Source organism: Macaca nemestrina, chromosome 8 (genome assembly GCF_043159975.1).
Source record: "Macaca nemestrina isolate mMacNem1 chromosome 8, mMacNem.hap1, whole genome shotgun sequence".
NCBI lineage: Eukaryota > Metazoa > Chordata > Mammalia > Primates > Cercopithecidae > Macaca > Macaca nemestrina.
Genome location: NC_092132.1, coordinates 134,864,680 through 134,885,146, shown reverse-complemented (window position 1 = coordinate 134,885,146; position 20,467 = coordinate 134,864,680). Strand labels below are relative to the sequence as shown.

General features: G+C 43.4%; 1 protein-coding gene across 10 annotated transcripts in view; it reads right to left on the bottom strand.

Annotated features, from left to right (window-relative positions):
- The window catches only part of LOC105482127 (chondroitin sulfate N-acetylgalactosaminyltransferase 1), a 364,090-nt gene that overhangs the window by 296,136 nt on the left and 47,487 nt on the right, over window positions 1-20,467 (bottom strand). Inside the window, exon 1 of one of the 10 annotated variants that reach the window (XM_071068543.1) lies at window positions 271-291. The exons of the other annotated variants lie outside the window; for them this stretch is intronic. The gene's annotated coding sequence lies outside the window, so the exon portion shown is untranslated. Of the gene's footprint in view, window positions 1-270; window positions 292-20,467 lie in introns of those variants that run through there. 10 annotated transcript variants of the gene reach the window in all.

Here is a 20,467-nt window from a genome sequence, read left to right as displayed (position 1 = left end):
ACTAGTGACTTGGCCTCTTTAAACCTCAGCACCTCTGCTGTAAGATAGAGATAACTATACCTGTCTGGAACACTGTAAGCGCCACACACTGAAGTAGTGATTCTCCAAGTGTGTCACTGGGCTAACAGCAACAGCACCATCTGGAAATCTGTGAGAAATGCACTTCTCCAGTCCCAACCCAGACCTACTGTATTAGACCGTTTTCACACTGCTACAAAGAACTGCCTAAGACCAGGTAGTTTCTAAAGAAAAGAGGTTTAATTGACTCACGGTTCTTCAGGACTAGGGAGACCTCAGGAAACTTAGAATCATGGCAGAAGGGGAAGCAAACACATACTTCTTCGCAAAGTAGCAGAAGAGGAAGAGCAAGCAAGAGTAGGGAAAACTGCTTTAGAAAACCATCAGATATTCTGAGAACTCACTCACTATCACGAGAACAGTATGGAGGATCCACCCCCATGATCCAATCACCTCCCACCTGGTCCCTCCCTCCACACACAGGGATTATAGGGATTACAATTAGAGATGAGATTTAGGTGAGGACACAGCCAAACCATATCACCTGCTAAAACAAAAACGGAGTGGGAGGACTTCAGGGGCTGGGAGAGCCTCGTGCAATGTTATACGCCCTTCTAAAGTTGGAAAACCACTGAGCTACTGTCTTAAAGCATAGTTACCAGTGTAACAAATAGCTCCTGCCTTCTCTGCAATGCAGATAACACAATGTTCTAGTTGGTGTGTTCAATGTCTATGCTCATGGCAAGAGAGATAAATGGTGATGATGATGATGGGAGGAAGCAAATGATCCTTTTTCTTTATCCAGTAACAGGAAGGGGGACAAGGAACAGAAGACGTCCTCATTTGTGGCTGTGAATTTATGTGACTAACTCACAAGGCTGTTGCTTCTGTGGCCATCCAGGACATAAAGGCAGAAAATGAGCTTTTTTTTATACAGAACTTTATTTTATATTCATGGTAATGGAATTTTCCATCTTTCACCCAAAAAGTTTCAACAATTTAAAGAGGGTTTTGTGAAGCTCTGGTCAAAAGTCTACTCTGAGATTTCACGTGGCAATAGAAATCTAACAACAAGTGCCTAGATTCTTATCCTCCCCTGAATCTGGCTGAGCGTCCAACAGGCTGGAGAATAAGCACTGTCACCTGGCACAGGAAGGGCTCTCGGGAAGATGAGGGCACAGGCGGAAGCCTGGGAAAATGCAATGCGTCTGATTCTCTGAGGCCTTCAACATTCTTGCAGGCTAGCCCTGCTACCCAGGTGAAATCCATGAGGCCATCAGCCCCCATCAGCACACCTGCCAGGAGTCTCGCTCCATCCCTGACCCAGCCTTATGCCTATGTGCCAGTCATTTGCCTATTTGCTCTTTGACCCATTCCCTACCCTTCACCTGCAAACTACCTTTTCCAAGCTCATTTGCCAACTGGCTGCAGCTGGGTTTAAGTGGAAGACCAGACGATGAGAGCAAGAAGCCGGAGAATCTCCTCCCCTTCCTTTCTCTGCTTGGGGTGGTATCTCCAGTAGTGGCTTTTTCTTCTCCATAATTCCAACTCCCAGCAGACAGACGTTCCGTCTACAGTCCCAGGTGCTTCTGAATACCCCCATACAGATTCCATTTCTTCACCTGTGGTGCCACCATCCTCTCTCTCTGTTCTACTAGCCTTTGTCATAGTAACGGTTTCCTGCTATTGTTAATATCTGGGTGAGTTTATCACCCCTATTTGGCTTTTCACATCTTCTAAAGATCTTTGTGACTAAGTATTTATATTAAAGTGCTCCTATTATATTGCATGGGCCATGACTAATGCAGCCTCCACTCATGTCTTCAATCTTGATCACACCTTACCTGATGCCCACCCACTGACTCAGCTCCCGATCCAAGATTTTCTCTGGATCTGTCTACGGGGAGCCCCTGTTCACATGCAGAGCTTTAGTTTTTACCTATTTGTGATCAACCAGTTTTGACACTAGTTCATGCAACTGTACTCTCACACACACCAGCCCAAGCCCTGACCACCCAGACTCAATACTCACCTAACTCCAGCTCTCTCAGGACAAGCTAGTCTCCACTAGTATCTGCTACCATCCCCTTCTTGAACTCGGTAACTATTAGGTTGGTGCAAAAGTAATTACGGTTTTTGCCATAAGAAGTTTACACAAACTCTGAGGATCTCAGTACATATTTCCTATTTAAAAATGTTTCCTGGAGCAACCATATAACATTAAGTGAATAGTTAAGTTAATCAGGCAAAAGGAAGTTTGTAACTTGAAATCACTAACTGGCCCAAACTCACCTGATATTTTCACAACTTTCCACTTCCTTTTGGCTACAAAGATACAACAGATGTACAAACCAAAGCGAGAACACAGTGTTCCAGAAAATGATTATGCTTTTGGCAGCTACCCACATAAGTGTAGTAAGTACAGTATAATGACAGTCCTCCCCGGATGCTTCTTGTTCTGTAGAGAGATTTGCCCTCATTTCAAGTCTCGCGTTCCAAAATAAATTGTTGAATTATCCTTAACAACCAACCTTAGAAAGCTCAACTCCTTTAATTAATTTTTCAAAAAGTTAAAAAGTTAAGCAAAACAGAGACAGTTGCACATAATGAAGATCGCATTGTTGCTGACAGGATTTGAGCCAGGACTGGCAACCACCACGGCTTTCATAAGCCTACGTGCACTATATTTATACATGTTGCAAACTGCGCTACCGCTTTTGGAAATATTCAGTTAGTGCTCATGAGGTCTTCTAGAATACGAAAGGGCATGGGTTCCCTTAAATGCTAAATAAACTTCTAGAATTGATCAACTACCTTAATCAGGGCTTCTGAGCCCTTCTTTAGTTGCTCAGCTATTCCCAGTTTGCCCTTAAGGAAATGCAGGCAGCTACCTGAAGGTAAAGCACTTTAATAAAAAGAAGAAAGAAAAGAAACACGCCCAATATTGCAGGTTATTTTCTAAAATGATCCAATGCACTAATGCATAAGGTCCCCGAAAGTTTGTTCCAGGCTGCCTGTTCAGCAAAGATGGCACACAGAGGCCCCGTGTCTGCAACACAGCCCAGACTCTTTCCATTCAACAAGTCCTGGAGACAGATGCTGAGGGGTCATGGGCCAGCACAGGCCCCCCGTCTATAGCTCACTCTTCCTCTGCTCACTTTGTATTTGGATGCTGAGAGATTCTAGTATTCGAATAGCCCCCAACATTGTTCACAATAATGTTAAGCTCCAACAAAATCTCCCTGTATAATTTCACATCAATGTGAAATTCAATGTATTTTCACAGTGCCTTGTTATTATTTTCCTAAAACCACTGACTTAATTTCAAGCTTCTGCAGAATCGGAAATAATTTGAATTGTAAGACCTTAATTAAAAAAATAAAACTTGGCCTTTTCTTAGGTCTCCCCATGCGTTTCTGGATGGTTTCATTTCTGAAAGCCTGTGAGGGGGAAATAACTCAAATAGCAAATTTTAGCCTGTGGGTCTCATCCTGGGTCTTATCTTAACTCTGCCACTAATTAGCTGTGTGGCCAGAGTACATGTCACAACCTCTCTCCTGGTCTCAACTTCTTCCTTCTATAATAAGGAAGATGAACTAAATAATGTCAAATATCCCTTCTAAGCCTAAAATGCTCCAACTGACTCCAGGAAAATAACCTAAGAAATGCATATTTTAATTCAAAGTAAAGTTAAAGCATGATGAATAAAAACACGGAGTTTAGATTTCTAACATGGTTTTAGAGGCTGCACTGCAAATTGGGGCAGAGATTGAGAAAAGCAACAATGTCAACACAAAGGAACGTGGGTAATTTAGAAAAGATTCCAAAAGTTACCAAGCTTTCACATGATGTAATGCACATGTTCTTTAAGAATCTGTGGAGTCAAAAGCTTTCTCCTTCAGTGCAGGAAATTTTGTATTATTTCTAAATGAACCAACCCAACATGTGAGGAAGAAAAAAATCAAACACTACACTACACAAGCTTTCATCCTATCACAAAGCCATCAGAGTTCATGAAAAACGATGGTATTGTTAAGGTTTATTTATAGTTCTTTCTTAATCAAATAAAAAATGAACAGGAAAACACTCTGAATATAAATTTTTAAAGACTTTAAAGGCCAGTAGCAAAAGCATATATGAAGACATAGTCCTACAAACCGTCTTTAAAAAAAAAAAAAATTATATAGCAGGAATGCTTATGGCTATGGCTGAATTCTGCCTTTCTCCAGGACATCATGAATAATTAGACATCTAGCAGTCTAGGTTACTGCCATAAAGACTTGGGAACCTGACAATGTAAAAAAGATTGTGTCCCCAATCCAACTTACATTTTATGCAATTTGCCCCAAACACCACTGTAGTATCTTACAGTAAAGGAAGATAATGTGTGTCATATTTTTTTAAGTCACGCACACTGAAAACAACCAACTCTTCGTTCCAGGGATATAAGCATGAATTAAAGGCAGGCCTGCCCTCCAGGGGTTCACTGTGTAGCAGGAGAGAACAACATTTAATAAGTAATTGGAACAGGGCATACGAAACGCCACGATGGAGTTGTACATAAAGAGAGGTGGGGGCAGGGAAGTGCAAGGAGGAAGCAGCCACCTGTGGCTGAAAAACCACAGTTGCCACAGTGGTTAGGAACCCAAACTCTAGAATGGGGATCCCCAGTTTCAGACCCCAGCTTGCTACTTGCTAGCTGTGTGACTCCGAGCAAGACATTCAGCCTCTCTATGCCTCAGTTTCCAAACTGTTAAATGAGAGGGATAGTAATGGTGCCTACCTACAGGTACAGTACAGGGTTGTTGCGAGGATTCAGCACACAAGTTCACGTGGGGCATCTAGAACGGTGGCCAGTACACAGGAACCACATACAGCGTTCGCTGTTCTCACTGCTACAGAGAAAGCTTAGATGGTGCTGAATCTTAAACACTGAGTGGGCATTTCCCAGAAAGACAAAGTACAGGCAGAGCCTCCCAGGCAGAAAACAGTGCATGCCAATGAATACTAGCATGAAAAGCAACCCCACGTGATTTGGTGTAGCTCAAAAGTGACATGTGAGGGGTTGCAAGGCAGGAGGTAAAGATAGTAAGGACAGATGGCAGAGGGCCTGAGTGTGTCATCCACAGGAATTTCTCCTTTATTCCCATAAGAACGGGAAGTGTGAGTTTCAAGTAGGTGAGAGCATTGCCAGATTTAGCAGGAGAGTGGAGGATGGCCAGAAAGAGGCAAGGATGGAGACAAAGAGATCAAATAAGAGGCAATAGCAATGGAGAGAGAGGACAACCATGAAAAGGAAAAATGGTAGTGAAGACATGGCAGAGGTGAGCACTTGGGAGCCATAGAGGCAGTTTCATGATCTTAGTAACCCTGAACTGAGGGTTGCAAGCAAGAGTCAAGGAGTCCAGAATGACACCCAGGCCTATGGCTTTGGCAGACGAGGAACAGTGGAGCTGATCACCATGATGCAAATTCAGGCAGAAGAACAGCATGGGACTGTTCAGGGAGAATGTCCAGATAGAACCATGAGTCACATTATCACCCGGGGAAAGGTCTGGCCATTCCCCTTGTAAGATGACTGGGCACCAAATCCCAGGGCCAGGCAGAGCCAAAACAGAAGAAAAGCAAGATAAATGGCTGGGAAAATCTAGAGACCGGACCAAGTGCTAGTGAGGGAGTGAGTAGCCCAGAGCTCTCCTGTACAAGGCACCTGGCAAGCTCCACGCTGCGGGTCCAGCTGCTTCAGGGCCCTTGCTGGGACCAAGCAGGGTCAGAAGCAACGAGTTCACTGTGGGACATGTGGGCTTGAAGGAGCTCAGGAGGCAGTGGTAAAGAGGACTCTGGAATTCAGAAAAAGAGGCCTAGAGATAGAGACTGGAAAGTCATCAGAGAGAGGTGGTGGGTAACGTCCCAACCAGAGAGGGTAAGGTGAATTAGAAGAGGGTGAGAAATATGATAGCGAAAGACAGTTATCGAAAGGGGAAGGAGATGGTGTCCCAGGAAGCAAGGAGGAAGATCAAAAATAGAGAAGTAAACACTGAAATGCTGCCAAAAAGTCAAGTAAGTGCATCCTCGGATTTGTCAATTAGAGAGTCATGGTGAGAAGGGTAACAGTGGTACTCATGGAAGCGCCACTGCAGGGGCTGAAGAGTAAATGGGAAGTGAGAAGTCTGCTGGGGAAGCAGAGAAAAGTCACTGGACAAACCAGTCCCATGAGGTCCCCTTGATATGCCCTTCATACAGATTTTTTAAAAAATAAGAAAATTTTCCAAGGTCCCTCAACCAGAAAGTCAGAAAGCTGGATTTCAGTTCCTTGCCTTCTGGCCCCAGAACTAATGCTCTTTCCACCACACACTTTGGAAACATTGTGTTTGGGGTTAGGATATGGGAGGAAACCAACAGCTATGAACACTGAGAATATTAACTGTGGATACAATGCACACTTGATCATGCTTTTGCTTGTATGGGAAAATAAAATTAATACTTGAATAAGCACATAGCACAAGCTACTATCTCATTAATACCCATAACAATCCTTTTTTGCAGACATTTACATTGTGCAGACGAGGACATGGAGGCTCACAGGCTAAGATAACTTGCCCAAGAAGGCATAAGAATTAAGCAGAGGAGCAGTGAATTAAGCAGAGGAGCAATGATTCTCAAAGAAGTTAATCTGGAGGCACTACAGATACTGCTTTAAAACTTCCCTATGTATCTCACACTTAGTATGATGGCTACTATTTTTTTAAAAGCAGAAAATAACAAATGTTAGGAAAGATGTTGAGAAATTGGAATTCTTTTGAATCACTGAGCAGGAATGCAAAATGGTGTAGCTGCTATGGAAATGAAATGGATATCCCACAAAAAAAAATACTCATTGATTTACCATATGATCCAGCAATTTCACTTCTAAGTACACAGTCATCCCTCATTATCTATGGGGGACTGGTTCTAGGACTCCCCACAGATACCAAAATCCTTGATTGCACAAGTCTCTTCTATAAAATGCCATAGGATTTGCATGTGACCTAGGAACATCCTCCCTTTTTTTTTTTTTTTTTTTTTTGAGACGGAGTCTTGCTCTCTCGCCCACGCTGGAGTGCAGTGGCGCTATCTCAGCTCACTGCAAGCTCCGCCTCCCGGGTTCAGGCAATTCTGCTGCCTCAGCCTTCCAAGTAGCTACGACTACAGGCGCCCACCACCATGCCAGGCTAATTTTTGTATTTTTAGTAGAGTCGGGGTTTCACCGTGTTAGCCAGGATGGTCTCAATCTCCTGACCTTGTGATCTGCCCGCCTCGGCCTCCGAAAGTGCTGGGATTACAGGCGTGAGCCAACGCGCCCGGCCCCCATCCTCCCTTATTCTTTAAATCATTTCTAGATTACTTATAATACCTGGCGCAATGTAAGGCTATGTAAATAGTTGTTGCACTGTATTGTTTTTTCTTTTTTGTTGTTGTTTTTTTGTTTTGTTTTGTTTGTTTTTGTTTTTTTGAGATGAGGTCTCACTATGTTACCAGTCTGGTCTCAAACTCAAGCAATCTGCCTGCCTTGGCCTCCCATGCTGGGACTACAGACATGAGCCACCACGCCCAGCCTCGTTTTTTCTTTTTAGTTTTTTCATGATGCATTGTTATTTTTCTTGTTTCTTTTTCCAAATATTTTCAGTTCACAGTTGGTTGAATCTGCAGATGCACAACCCACAGGGCCAAGTGTATACCCAGAAGAATCGAAAGCAGGATCTCAAAGAGATTTCTGTACACCCATGTTCATAGTAGCATTATCTGCAACAGCCAAAATGTGGAAACAACCCGAATGTCCATCAACAAATGAGCAGGTACACAAAATGCTCTAACAATGAAGTGGAATATTATTCAGCCTTAAAAAGGAAGGAAATTCGGAAACAGGCTGTAACACAAATGAACCAGGAGGATATTATGCTGAGTAAAATAAGCTCATCACTAAAGGGCAACTATTATATGATGCCACTCATCTGAGGTCCCTGACATAGTCAGGTCCATCGAGCTAGAAAGCAGAATTGCAGTTGCCAGGCGACGGCTAATGAGGAACAGGGAGCTCTTGTTTAGTGGGTACAGCTTCAATTTTGCAAGATGAAGAGTTCTAGAAATGGATGGCAGTGATGGTTACAAAAGAATGTGAATCTACCTACCGCCACTGAATTGTACACTTAAACACAGTTAACACTGTAAATTTTATGTTCAGTGTATTTCATCAAAATTTTTAAAAGAACTTAGGGACTGGGTGCAGTGGCTCACGCCTGTAATCCCAGTACTTTGGGAGGCCGAAGAGGGGGCAGATCACGAGGTCAGGAGTTTGAGACCAGCCTGGCCAACATGGTGAAACCCCATCTCTACCAAAAAATACAAAACTTAGCTGGGCATGGTGGCAGGTGCCTGTAGTCCCAGCTACTCAGGAGGCTGAGGCAGGAGAATCGCTTGAACCCAGGAAGCGGAGGTTGCAGTGAGCCGAGATCACACCACTGCACTCCAGCTTGGGCCACAGAGTGAGACTGCCTCAAAAAAAACAAAAAACAAAAAACTGGGTCCCATTTTAAAATAAGAAATAAGGCACAACGATGCTAAGTCAGTTTTTTTGTTTTTTGGGGGGTTTTTTTAGTAATATAAATTGTTTACTGCAGACCTGGGCCTAAAAACTAAACCTCCTACTTCCGGGCGTGTGATCTTCCTAGACAGCATTCACAGGTTTGCTTTCAACTTTGACTCTGACTTGTGGTTAGGAAGTCATTGTAATGTGTTGTCATGGTGTCCTGCCTTATGAATAAACCTGGCCCAGTGATCTTCCTTATCTACAAAATCGGGCTAACAACCTTCCTTTTGTGCCTCTCATGATGGTACTAAGGTGTTTTTATATTATTGACAAAGTAGCTATAGACGGAAATATGATAGAAAGGATACAGACCATATGACTCAAACAGTCTTCCTCACCATTAATAAGGGAGGACTCAGTGCATGACCCATGGGGCTGTCTGTGGGTGTAAACCAAGACTCTCCCTCTATCCCTACACCTACAATTGATTGAACTTCAAATAGAACTTCATAGAAACTTCATTCTATGTTCCTAATGTCTTTCTGTAATTGTCCTTCCTTTCTTTTTTTTTTTTTTTTTGAGACGGAGTCTTGCTCTGTCGCCCAAGCTGGAGTGCAGTGGCGCGATCCTGGCTCACTGCAAGCTCCGCCTTCCGGGTTCACGCCATTCTCCTGCCCCAGCCTCCCGAGTAGCTGGGACTACAGGCGCCCGCCACCGCGCCCGGCTCATTTTTTTTGTATTTTTAGTAGAGACGGGGTTTCACCGTGGTCTCGATCTCCTGACCTTGTGATCCGCCCGCCTCGGCCTCCCAAAGTGCTAGGATTACAGGCGTGAGCCACCGCGCCCGGCCTGTCCTTCCTTTCTTGAACAAACTTCTTAAAGGCAAAAACTTAATATATTCTAAACATGAAACAAATAGACCACCAAAATCTGTCCAGGAGAAGGCAATCAACCTCTATAAAATGCTTTGAAACCCTTGAGGTCACTTTCCTGCAGTGTGGCAGTGGCCCCTATTTCCCATCTCATATCCATCTTTCCCTTTTTCTTAGTAACAACATTTGTGTTTTTGAGGGGGGCAAAGTTTCTGGAGAAATTACCTTTCCCAATATCCATTGAAAACAGGGAGAGCCAATGAAACGTCAGTGGAATTCCTTACATGGGGTTTCCAGGAAGGAATTTAAAGAGAGCTTGTTCAGCTTGCAGGTACCTTTCTGACCTTTCACCCTTCCCTCTTATGCCATCGAGACAGAAATGATGGCTGGAGTTGCAGCAGTCATCTTGAGTTCATGAAGGAAGGAGACCAAGAAAATTTCAGTTAATCTAATATCTTTTTTTTTTTCTTTGAGACAGAGTCTCACTCTGTTGCCCAGGCTGGAGTGCAGTGGCATGATCACTCACTGCAACCTCCGCCTCCCAGGTTCAAGTAATTCTTGTGCCTCAGCCTCCTGAGTAGCAAGGATTATAGGTGCACCACCACACCCAGCTAATTTTTGTATTTTTAGTAAAGAAGGGGTTTCACCATGTTGGCCAGGCTGGCCTCAAACTCCTGACCTTGGGTGATCTGCCCACCCTGGCCTCCCAAAGTGCTGGGATTCCAGGTGTGAGCCACCACACCAAGCCTACTCTGATATCTTAAGACACCAAAGCAGTGCCAGCAACTGTCTACCTCCAGTCTTCTTGTTATGTTCTGAAAATTAACCCTTGGAGTTTAAGACCACACAGTGGAAGGTGTGTCACTCTTAGCCAAATGCAATTCCTCAGGGGTATACCTAAGATCCTGAAAAGACCCTATATAGACAATTAGGTTATGAATAAATGTTACTGGATAATGATGATGATGATGATGATGATGATGACAATCACGATGACAATGTTAATGTCGATGCAGCACATCCTACATGCCACGTACTGAAGCCCATAAAAGTTAAGTAATTTACCCAAGATCTCGTGGCTAACAAGTGGTGAGACTCGACTTTAAATCTAGGCAATCCGGTTCCAGAGTCCATGTTTTTAACCACTACAAGATGATAATATCAAGTACAACAAACTAATATACACTGTACAAATGAATAAACACAGATGTACTCATCTTAAAGCAGCTTTGTTGATTCATTAATGAAAATTCTTGGCCAGGCGTGGTAGCTCACACCTGCAATCCCAGAACTTTGGGAGGCCCAGGCGGGCAGATCACAAGATCAGGAAATCTAGACCACCCTGGCTAACATGGTGAAACACCGTCTCTACTAAAAATACAAAAAAAATTAGCCGGGCATGGTGGTGGGCTGCTGTAGTCCCAATTACTCGGGAGGCTGAGATAGGAGAATGGCATGAACACAGGAGGCAGAGCTTGCAGTGAGCCAACATTGCGCCACTGCACTCCAGCCTGGGCAACAGAGTGAGACTCCATCTCAAAAAAAAAAAAAAAAAAAAGTTCATACTATATGCCATCCCCAAATTGCTCCTTTGTTTGAGAATTATTTCCTTTAAGAACTGACATTCTTACAGGTCTGGCAAACATTTGATTGCCTTCATAAGTGCCTACCTGTTACATTAAATACTGTTTGAACCATCATCATAGCCTCCTAACAGATGCCCTTGTTTCTGGTCCCTCCTTATCACCATCCATCACACCTACCATTGCAAGATGAACCTCTCCACAGCGGAGCTCTGAGCCCCTCACAGCCCTTCCTAAAAGTATTCAGTGGATCTCTAGAGCCAAACTCTGGGCCAAGTGCAATGGCTCACACCTGTAATCCCAATGCTTGGGGAGGCTGAGGCAGAAGGATCACCCTAGGCCAGGAGTCTGAGACCAGCCTGGGCAACATAGCGAGACCCCATCTCTACAACAAAATAAAAATTAAAAAATGAGTTGGGTGTACCCCTGTAGTCCCAGCTACTTGGGAGACTCAGGCTAGAGGATCAATTGAGCCCAGGAGTTGAAGGCTGCAGCGAGTTATAATCACACCACTGCACTCCAGTTTAGGTGATAGGGTCTATGTCTCTAAAAAAAATTAATTAAGTTTTAAAAATTCACATTCTGTAACCTGCATCTGCTCCCAGCCTTTTCTCATCTTTCCAGCCCTCCCCTTCCCACGCCAAACCCTCCAGTCAAACTAAGCACTGGTTGTCCCCTGCGTGCACCTGGAACGCTCCATCTCAGCCCTTGTCACAGACTGCTCCACTGGCCGGACGCCCATCCTCTCCCATCCATCCCCCAGCTCCACATGTCCATACATGTCGTCCTCAAGACTCAAGTAGTCACATGCCATGTCAATGACTCCTTCCAGACAAGGGCTGAGCTACCATGGATCTAGTTCAGAAGGAAAAGCTCTGGGTTTCAGGGTCTCCCCTAAAGGGAATCAGCGTAGCCCAGCAGCCCTCACCTAGACCAGGGCCAATGACTGTATCCCCTTCTTCCCCTACACCCCTCTTGGCCCACTTCCTGCCGTGTGTTCTCCTCTGATCAACATAATCACCATGGACAGAATTCAAGCTCAAAAGGGAAACTTGTAACCCTATGGATGTCTGAGGCAGGGGAAGAAGGCAGGTCGTGAGGAAGTGCTCACTAGTGTCCATCCAATAGGACACTACTGCCTTCTGATTTATCGAGCAAAATAACCCAAGTCAATTAACTCCAGGGTTGGGCTATGCTGATTCCCGTTAGGGGAGACCCTGAAACCCAGTGCTTTTCCTTCTGAACTAGACCCATGGCAGCTCAGCCGTTGTTCAGAAGTCATTGACATGGCATGTGACTTGAGTTTTGAGCCACTCAAAGTTGTTGCATAATAAGAAGGGGCTAACCTCTCTTGGTTAGTTGGTTGGTTGGTTAGTTGGTTGGTTGGTTTGTTTGTTTTGAGGCGGAGTCTTGCTCTGTCACCCAGGCTGGAGTGCAGCGGCATGACCTCAGCTCACTGCAAACTCTGCCTCCCGGATTCACGACATTCTTCTGCCTCAGCCTCCTGAGTAGCTGGGACTACAGGCACCCACCACCACGCCAGGCTAATTTTTTGTACTTTTAGTAGAGACGGAGTTTCACCACGTGAACCAGGATGGTCTCCATCTCCTGACTGCGTGATCCACCCGCCTGGGCCTCCCAAAGTGCTGGGATTACAGGCGTGAGCCAACGTTAGTGCTCCTCAGACCCTCAGGTAACTGGAGGGTTGGTTACTACTGACTGCACAGCACCTCGCATAGTTAAACAAAGTTTAATCAATACAAGAAATCCTCTCATGGTCTGCAGGTCTCCCTGATTGATACAAAGTTATCAGATTCATTCACTCAAAACAACGTATTCTACACCAAGTAATGTATGTGATTAAGTTTAGTTCTCTACAAAGTAAGTTACAATTAACAGTGTTCTTTAGGAAACTGCCCATGCACTGGCTTTCCTCACTCATCCTATACGCAGCTCTCCGGAGCCTCTTACATAGTACACGTGGATATCTGGGAGTGACATCTTCCCTGAGCGCTGTCAGACCCTTGAGGGCATCATCTATGTTTGATTTGCTTTTCCAGCACCCCCAGTAAGCCTAACACACTACACCGCACATGGGGGATCTTACTTTTTAAAGTTTTGAATGAATGAAAGAATGAGAATGCTCTGAATTAACCAAGCTTGACAGTTAATTCTTACTCTCTTCTCTCCCTCCCTTCCTTTCTTCCATTTCCCCCAAACCCTGGAAAAACAAGGCACTAAACGAATGTGCTGCCAAAGGAGAGAGAAGAAAGGTTAACAGGGCATTTGAATCATATGCCCTTCCAGGCCCATATTATATGGTTAGATGGAGAAGAAATTTTGAATTTTTCCAAAGTACCATTAATACTTTTTTAAAATTTAAAAATAAATTTCTTGCAAAACAAAACCACAATCATATATCACTTCACACCTTAAGATGGCTGTGATGAAAATATCAAAAATATGAAGTGTTCTCGAGGACCTGGAGAAAAGGGAGCCCATATACATTGTTGGTAGGAGTGTAAATTGGTATAGTCATTACGGAAAACAGTATTGAGGTTCCTCAAAAATTAAAAATGGAACTACTCTATGATCCAGCACTCTCACTTCTGGGTATATGCCCAAAGAAATAAAATCACTTTCTCAAAGACACATCTGCACTCTTTTCACTGAAGCAGTATTCACAAAAAGATATGGAAACAATTTAACTACCCATGGACGGATGGATGGAAGGATGGATGGATGGATGGATGGATGGATGGATGGATGGATGGAGAAATGTGATATATACATACAATGGAATATTCACCTTAAAAAAGTAGAAAATCCTGCCATTTGTGACAACAAGGATGAACCTGGAGGACATTATGCTAAGTGAGGCAAGCTAGACCTAGAAAAATATTGCTCAATCTCATTTCAATATGGAAGTTTTAAAAGTTGAACTCAAAGAAACAGACTAAAAGGGTAGTTACTATGTGAAAACAGAGGGTTGGGATATGGGGAGATTTTGCTCAAAGGATGCAACTTTCCGTCATAAGATGAATACATTCTGGTAACCTACAGCATGGTGACTATCGTTAATAAATGTATTGCCCACTTAAAAGGTGCTAAGAAGTTAGATCTTAAGTATTTGCACCACAAAAAGGTACTATGTGAAGTGATAATTAGCTTAATTATGGTAATCATTTCACAACGTATACCAAAGCATCACATTGTATACCTTAACTGTATGTAGTTTTTGTCAATTATACTTCAATAAAGTTGGGGGAAAAACAAACAGAAAGTAAATCAGTAATTCTACCTTAAGGATAGTCACTCAAGGGTAGCTATTTATGCAGATTTACATCAAGAATTCCATTAACTCAGGGAAAAACTGGAAACAATTTAAATTCAATAATTACTTTCTAATGCATTTTTATGCATCCATTCAATGACATGTTTTTGAATAATTTTTAGAAGGAAAAAGCTCATCATTTGAATTTTAAAATCCAGGGGAGGCTGGGCACAGTGGCCCACACCTGTAATCCTAACACTTTGGGAGGCTGAAGCAGGAGGCAGGAATCTTAAGCTCAGGCGCTCAAGACCAGCTTAGGCAATATGATGAAACACCATCTCTGCAAAAAATACAAAAAATTAGCTGGGCATGGTGGTGCATGCCTATAGCCCCAGCTACTCGGGAGCCTGAGGAGGGAGGATCGCCTGAGTCTGGGAGGGGGAGGCTGCAGTGAACTGAGATCTCACTGCTTCATTCCAGCTTAGGCAAGAGTGAGACCCAGTCTCCAAAAAAAAAAAAAAAAAGAAAGAAAGAAAGAAAAAAATCCAGAGGAAAAAATGTAATGCTAAAGTTTCAAAAATTGTATATTACATATTATGATTAGATGTTTAATACATAAATACAACCATAAACATAAAAGTAAAGTAACATTCCAAAATGTTGATGCTAGTTAAAGCTGAATAATCAAATGACAGGGCACGACTAATTTTCATTTTCTTTCATTTCCTCAATTATCTTCAATTACCTTGTATTGCTTGATTATCTTAATCCCCAAACCTCCCCTCCAACATGAGGACAAAGGCAAAAAATTCTGGAGGTGCAGTAGCTACAAATAAACCCAGACGTGGAAAAATACTAACCAAATCAAATAAAAACAAAAATACATTTCTCCATCTCCCTTACAAAGCAAACAGCATGCAAGGATGACAACGGGGGACAGCCGTGTGTGGCCTTCTGTCTTTGTGAACCCATCAAGCCTTCCCCAGTGCCATAGTTAATTCATTTAAATTAGGGGGAATTCTGCTTCATGCTCTAAAGGGATTTTACAAAAAGGCAGTCATTGTCCCTGTGGTTTGTGAACTGAAGCCAGGCTCAATCTGTATCTGTATTGTCATAAAGAGAATTTCCTCTCCGCATCCTCAAAGGAAGTGTTACTTCGTAAAAGGAAAACTGTGGCGGAGGCTGGGGAAACCAAAGAGAGCAGTGGAGCCACGGCAGGCAGCCCAGGAGGTCAAGGAATTGAATAGCAGGGGCACTAAAATCAGACACTGGAATACACTGAATGAGGTTTAAAGAAGTGCCTTTTCCTAGCCCCAAGACCACAAAACACCCAGAAGGACATCTCTTTAGCCTCCAACCACAAGAGAAGAAGAGAAATCATCTTAATGGGAGACAAGTAAATAGCAATAATAAATGTTGGCAGTGGGGTACCTACCAGAGCATCTGCAGGTCAGGGTCCTCCTTGGGTGTGAAGCCCAACCCCCAGACATCAGGTGTGGGCACTCCTGGTTCAAGCAATCCTCCTCACCAAGCCTCCCTAGTAGCTGGCACTCCAGGCGTGCACCACCATGCCTGGCTACATTTTTTTTAATCTTCTGTAGAGACAAGACCTCGCTCTGTTGCCCCGTCTGGTTTTGAACTCCTATCCCCAAGCGATTCTCCCTGCCTGGCCTCCCGAAGTGCTGGGATTACAGGTGTGAGCAGCTGCATCTCCTTGGCATCGTATCTGATCAAAATCGACACCAGGACAGTCCTGGAGCTAAAAATATTTCACATAAGGGAAGCTGGTAACACTAAGGATATGTGAGATGGGGGAAGGAGAAAGGCTGGGGAGATTTTACCAGCACCCAGGGATTCATCTAGTAGGAGGCTACTGTCCTTCTGATCTATTCACCAAGACAATCCTTCTGGAGTTGCCTGAGATTGTCCCAGGCCAATCAGGGTATTAAATCACTGTCTTCAAGGGTCACATGCAAACATAATCAACAATGGAAGACTAGATAAACAGTGTATATTTAACTAATATGCTTTTTTTAATCCACAATAAAACCCCTAAAACTATATTAGACATAAGGCCGGGTGTGGTGGCTCACACCTGTAATCCCAGCACTTTGGGGGCTTGATGCTTGTGGATCACTTGAGAGCTCAAGAGAAAAGCAGCATGAGGTTTCAACAGGATTTGAAAACACCAACAGTGTCCATGGAAATACCAGTGCTAAAGCCAGGAAATTCTTGGTTGGTTGACAGATCAAGCAGTTCTACATCCATAAGTGCTGTATAATTAGGCATAACAAATTACAATTTTAAATCCCAATTAATAGCTCTGTGAACTATGGGACCCAATAAAACCACAGGAGCCAACCTCTTTACTAGTTATTTCTGATACCCCGAATGGAAAGACATGTAAATAATACAGTGTCAGACATGCAGCGATTTTTATTTAAAGTCATTGATCGAAAGGAAGGAGTTAAGGAGAAGATCATTCTGGAGAAGAAGTCTTCTACAATTTATTATTTGAACCAGTACACATCTAAGAGTAAAAGAAGTCACTATTAATACCTGTGCTGGGACCACTGACACAAACTGAGATTGTCCCAGGCCAATCAGGGTATTAAACCACCATCTTCAAGGGCCATATATGCAAACATAATCAACAATGGAAGACTAGATAAACAGTGTATGTTTAACTAATATACTTTTTTAAATCCACAAAAAAACCCCTAAAACTATATTAGATATAAGGCCGGGTGTGGTGGCTTACACCTGTAATCCCAGCACTTTGGGAGGCTGATGCTTGTGGATCACTTGAGAGCAGGAGTTTGAGATCAGCCTGGCCAAGATGGTGAAACCCTGTCTCTACTAAAAATACAAAAAGTAGCTGGGTGTGATGGCACATGCCTGTAGTCCCAGCTACTTGGGAGGCTGAGGCAGGAGAATCGCTTCAACCCAAGGAGGCAGGGGCAGAGGTTGCAGTGAGCTGAGATGGCGCCACTGCACTCCAGCCTGGGTGATGAAGCGAATCTCCATCTGAAAAACAAAAACAAAAACAAAAACAAAAAAACCTATATTAGCTATATTAGATATAAACCACAAAAATACAGTGCTGCTCCACCCTGAGAAAGGATGAGCAGAGCAGAGAAAGGAACGCAGACTAAGGAGGGGGAACTGAGATAGAACCGGAGGAAAGCGGTTTAATTTGGTTCTGAGGTCAAGGTAACTGGTCACATTGCCCTGTTTTATTTTGATGTTCTAATGGTGAAATTATGCAAATGTTTCTTACATGCAAAGAAATGTGCACAGCACGTAGGTCTCAGTTACGGGATATTCCAGCACACTCAGCACCGAGGAGCCCACTGCCCACTGCATCACCTGGGATGCCCATCAAGGCGGGGTATTTTCATCTCTATCATCAGTAGCCATGTTGAAACCGATTCACTGATTAACAGCTACCCCAGATTTTAGGATATCTTCCTGAAACTCACGTGGGGTCCGTTATGAGTAGGGTATTCACAGCGGCACACTGTGGAGGGGAGGCTGTCCTCACAAGCCAACCAAGTGAAATCAAGCCGCATAGCTCCAACTACTCAGCTCCAACACCTGCTGCCTGCTGGGTCACAGCAAGTTAGAAAGGTGTCACATCCTCAAGGTATATGTGAACCCTTCCGTTAAAAGAACTCAGAAAGTATGAGCTGAGGACTCAGCACCAGGTTCCAAATGTGCAAGGCAGGAGATGGGGAAGACGTCCTCCTCATTACTGCTCCATCCTCTCCCCATGCCACTGGCTGTTCTGTCCACTCCGTCCCTGGGACTGTTTAAACCAACAAGAGCACAGAGGAAAAAGTGCCGTTGTCAGCACTGAGTGGAGGGGCAGGTGAGTGCTCCCTAATCCTGGAAGGTCTGGTGCCCTCTCTTGTCCCTCTCATGGTGTCCCAAGGAGGTACAAATTCTAATTCCATCATGTGCCACATATGTGGACTTGCAAGTGTCATTTAACTGCTCGGAGCCTGTTTCACCATCTGTATGATCATCCCCATCCCACAGGAAAGATCAAATTAGATAAAGTTCATGAATGTACCTTAAAGCTGACTATTATCATATTCATGTCTGTATTTTCATTGTTGTTGTTATTATTATTCATTTGGAGATGCTGAGGGCAAGATCAGGGAACAGGAACAGGGCTGGATTCAAGAACGTGCTGCCTGCCTGAGTTCTGATTAAATACTTGCCAAGAGGTGGGTACAGCTACACTGGAAAGAAGCTAACTCTTCTCCAGGTCTTAGAAAAAGGACTCAAGCCTATGCTCGGTATCTCTTCAATGCATCTTGATATCAGAATTCATTCTCACTTAACAAATACGTTGTATGTATATATTATACCAGGCACTGTCATAGGCATCAGGCGAGCCTCCAAGGGGCTTATATTCTAGTGAAGGGAGAAAGAGACAATAGAAAGCAAACAAATTAACAGATGATTTCAGATAAGTCTAGGCCTAGGAAGGAAATCAATAGGATGTCATGCTTTGGATTAGCTGGTCAAGGGTAGGGATCTGTTTTAGACAGGATGATCAAGGAAGGCCTCTCTCAGGAGGAATGAACTGAGAGAATGAAGCGCTTCTGATAGAGGGAACAGCAAGTGCACCTGAGGCTGGAAAGCCCTTGGTGACTTCTAGAACTCAGAGGAAGGCCAGAATAGCTGGTTGCTTTCCAAGTGGTGCTTCTCAACTTGGCACTCAGTGGTATCACCACGAGGGCGTTAGGCATTATGGAGGTTTGAGTCTGCCCCCTAGAGGGTCTGAGGTCATTGTCTGGGTGTGGCATGGGGAGTTTTCCAAGTCCCCCAGGTATTTCTAATGCACAGCTCCAGGTGAGAGCCAGGTCAGGTAAGATTGTAAGTGTACGCAGGACAGAGCTCTGGGGCACTCTGGGATTGAGTGCCTTCCACTCCTAAAGGCCGGTATAGAACATTTGCTCCAGTCTGCAACCAGACCAGATGCAAAGTCAAGGCTGGGTTGGGTCCACAGCAGATGTAAATGACTAATTACTTCTTATTTTCATTTCACTGCTTGGAGGAAGGCAAGACATGTGTGTGAAATATTTACTCCCCACAGGCTTCATTTTTCCTCCTTAAGAAATACTTCTAGGAAAAGACTGCAACAAAACCAGTTTCATCCATATCCCTGGAAATTATCTGCGACTTCTGATTCAAAATGTTAGAGAAAAAGAAACCCCAAAAGCCATAAATTAATTATAATTGTCTCTGTCATTCCATAAACTGCATAATTAAAAATTAACACAGCATAACTCTATGTGGGGAGTGAATAGGGTCTAAAATCCATTTGTCAGGAAACAATTACCAGCTGAGGGTCAGTTCAGCAAGGTTGCTGCAGTCATCTAGTTTGTTTTATAGCAAGTATGATAAAGCAGTAAAATCATCTGAAAAAAGGATGGTTCCTGTAAAAGAAATAGATCACTTTAACAACGCTATGCTTGGTGACAGGAAACACACCAAGTTCACAATCGTGGCTTCTTCTGAGGAGGGAAGGGAGAGGAACAAAGAGCACATTGGTCAGAAATATTTTATTTCTTTCATTTAAAAACAAATTTGAAGCAAACAGGGCACAATGTTAATATGTATTCGTTCTAGGGTAGGGAGTGGTCCACGAGTTCTTGTTTTATTACTCTCTGTACTTTTCTGTATGGAAAAAAAAAAAAGAAATGAGAACATGTTTGAAGGGTAAAAATCCTTCTTTTAACACCTCTTGCATAATGTGTTAAATTGAGTGGAAACCCTATAATTACTTCTTATCATTACTGTTTGCCAGTTTCAGAGGCAACGCTCCTTAAATCATCATAAGCATTTGCGCTCCGGTTATATTTATACATGAAGGCCAGGGCGGTGCTGTTAAATACTGCCTAGGTTGTCTCTTTCACATTCTCCTTCTTTATTCCATTGCATCACTACCGTATGCTCCTCTCTGATTTTTTTTTTTTTTTTCCTAAAGAGTACTGCCTGAAAGAAGGATTAGTAAGACAGTCTCCACATTCTTCAAGGAAGATTGGCCCTGTGGTTCATTGCCCCACCAACCTCCTGCTGCTGTTCTAGAACTGTTTGATCAACCTTTACATATTCATTTTTTTCTTACTTTATGCTTTCA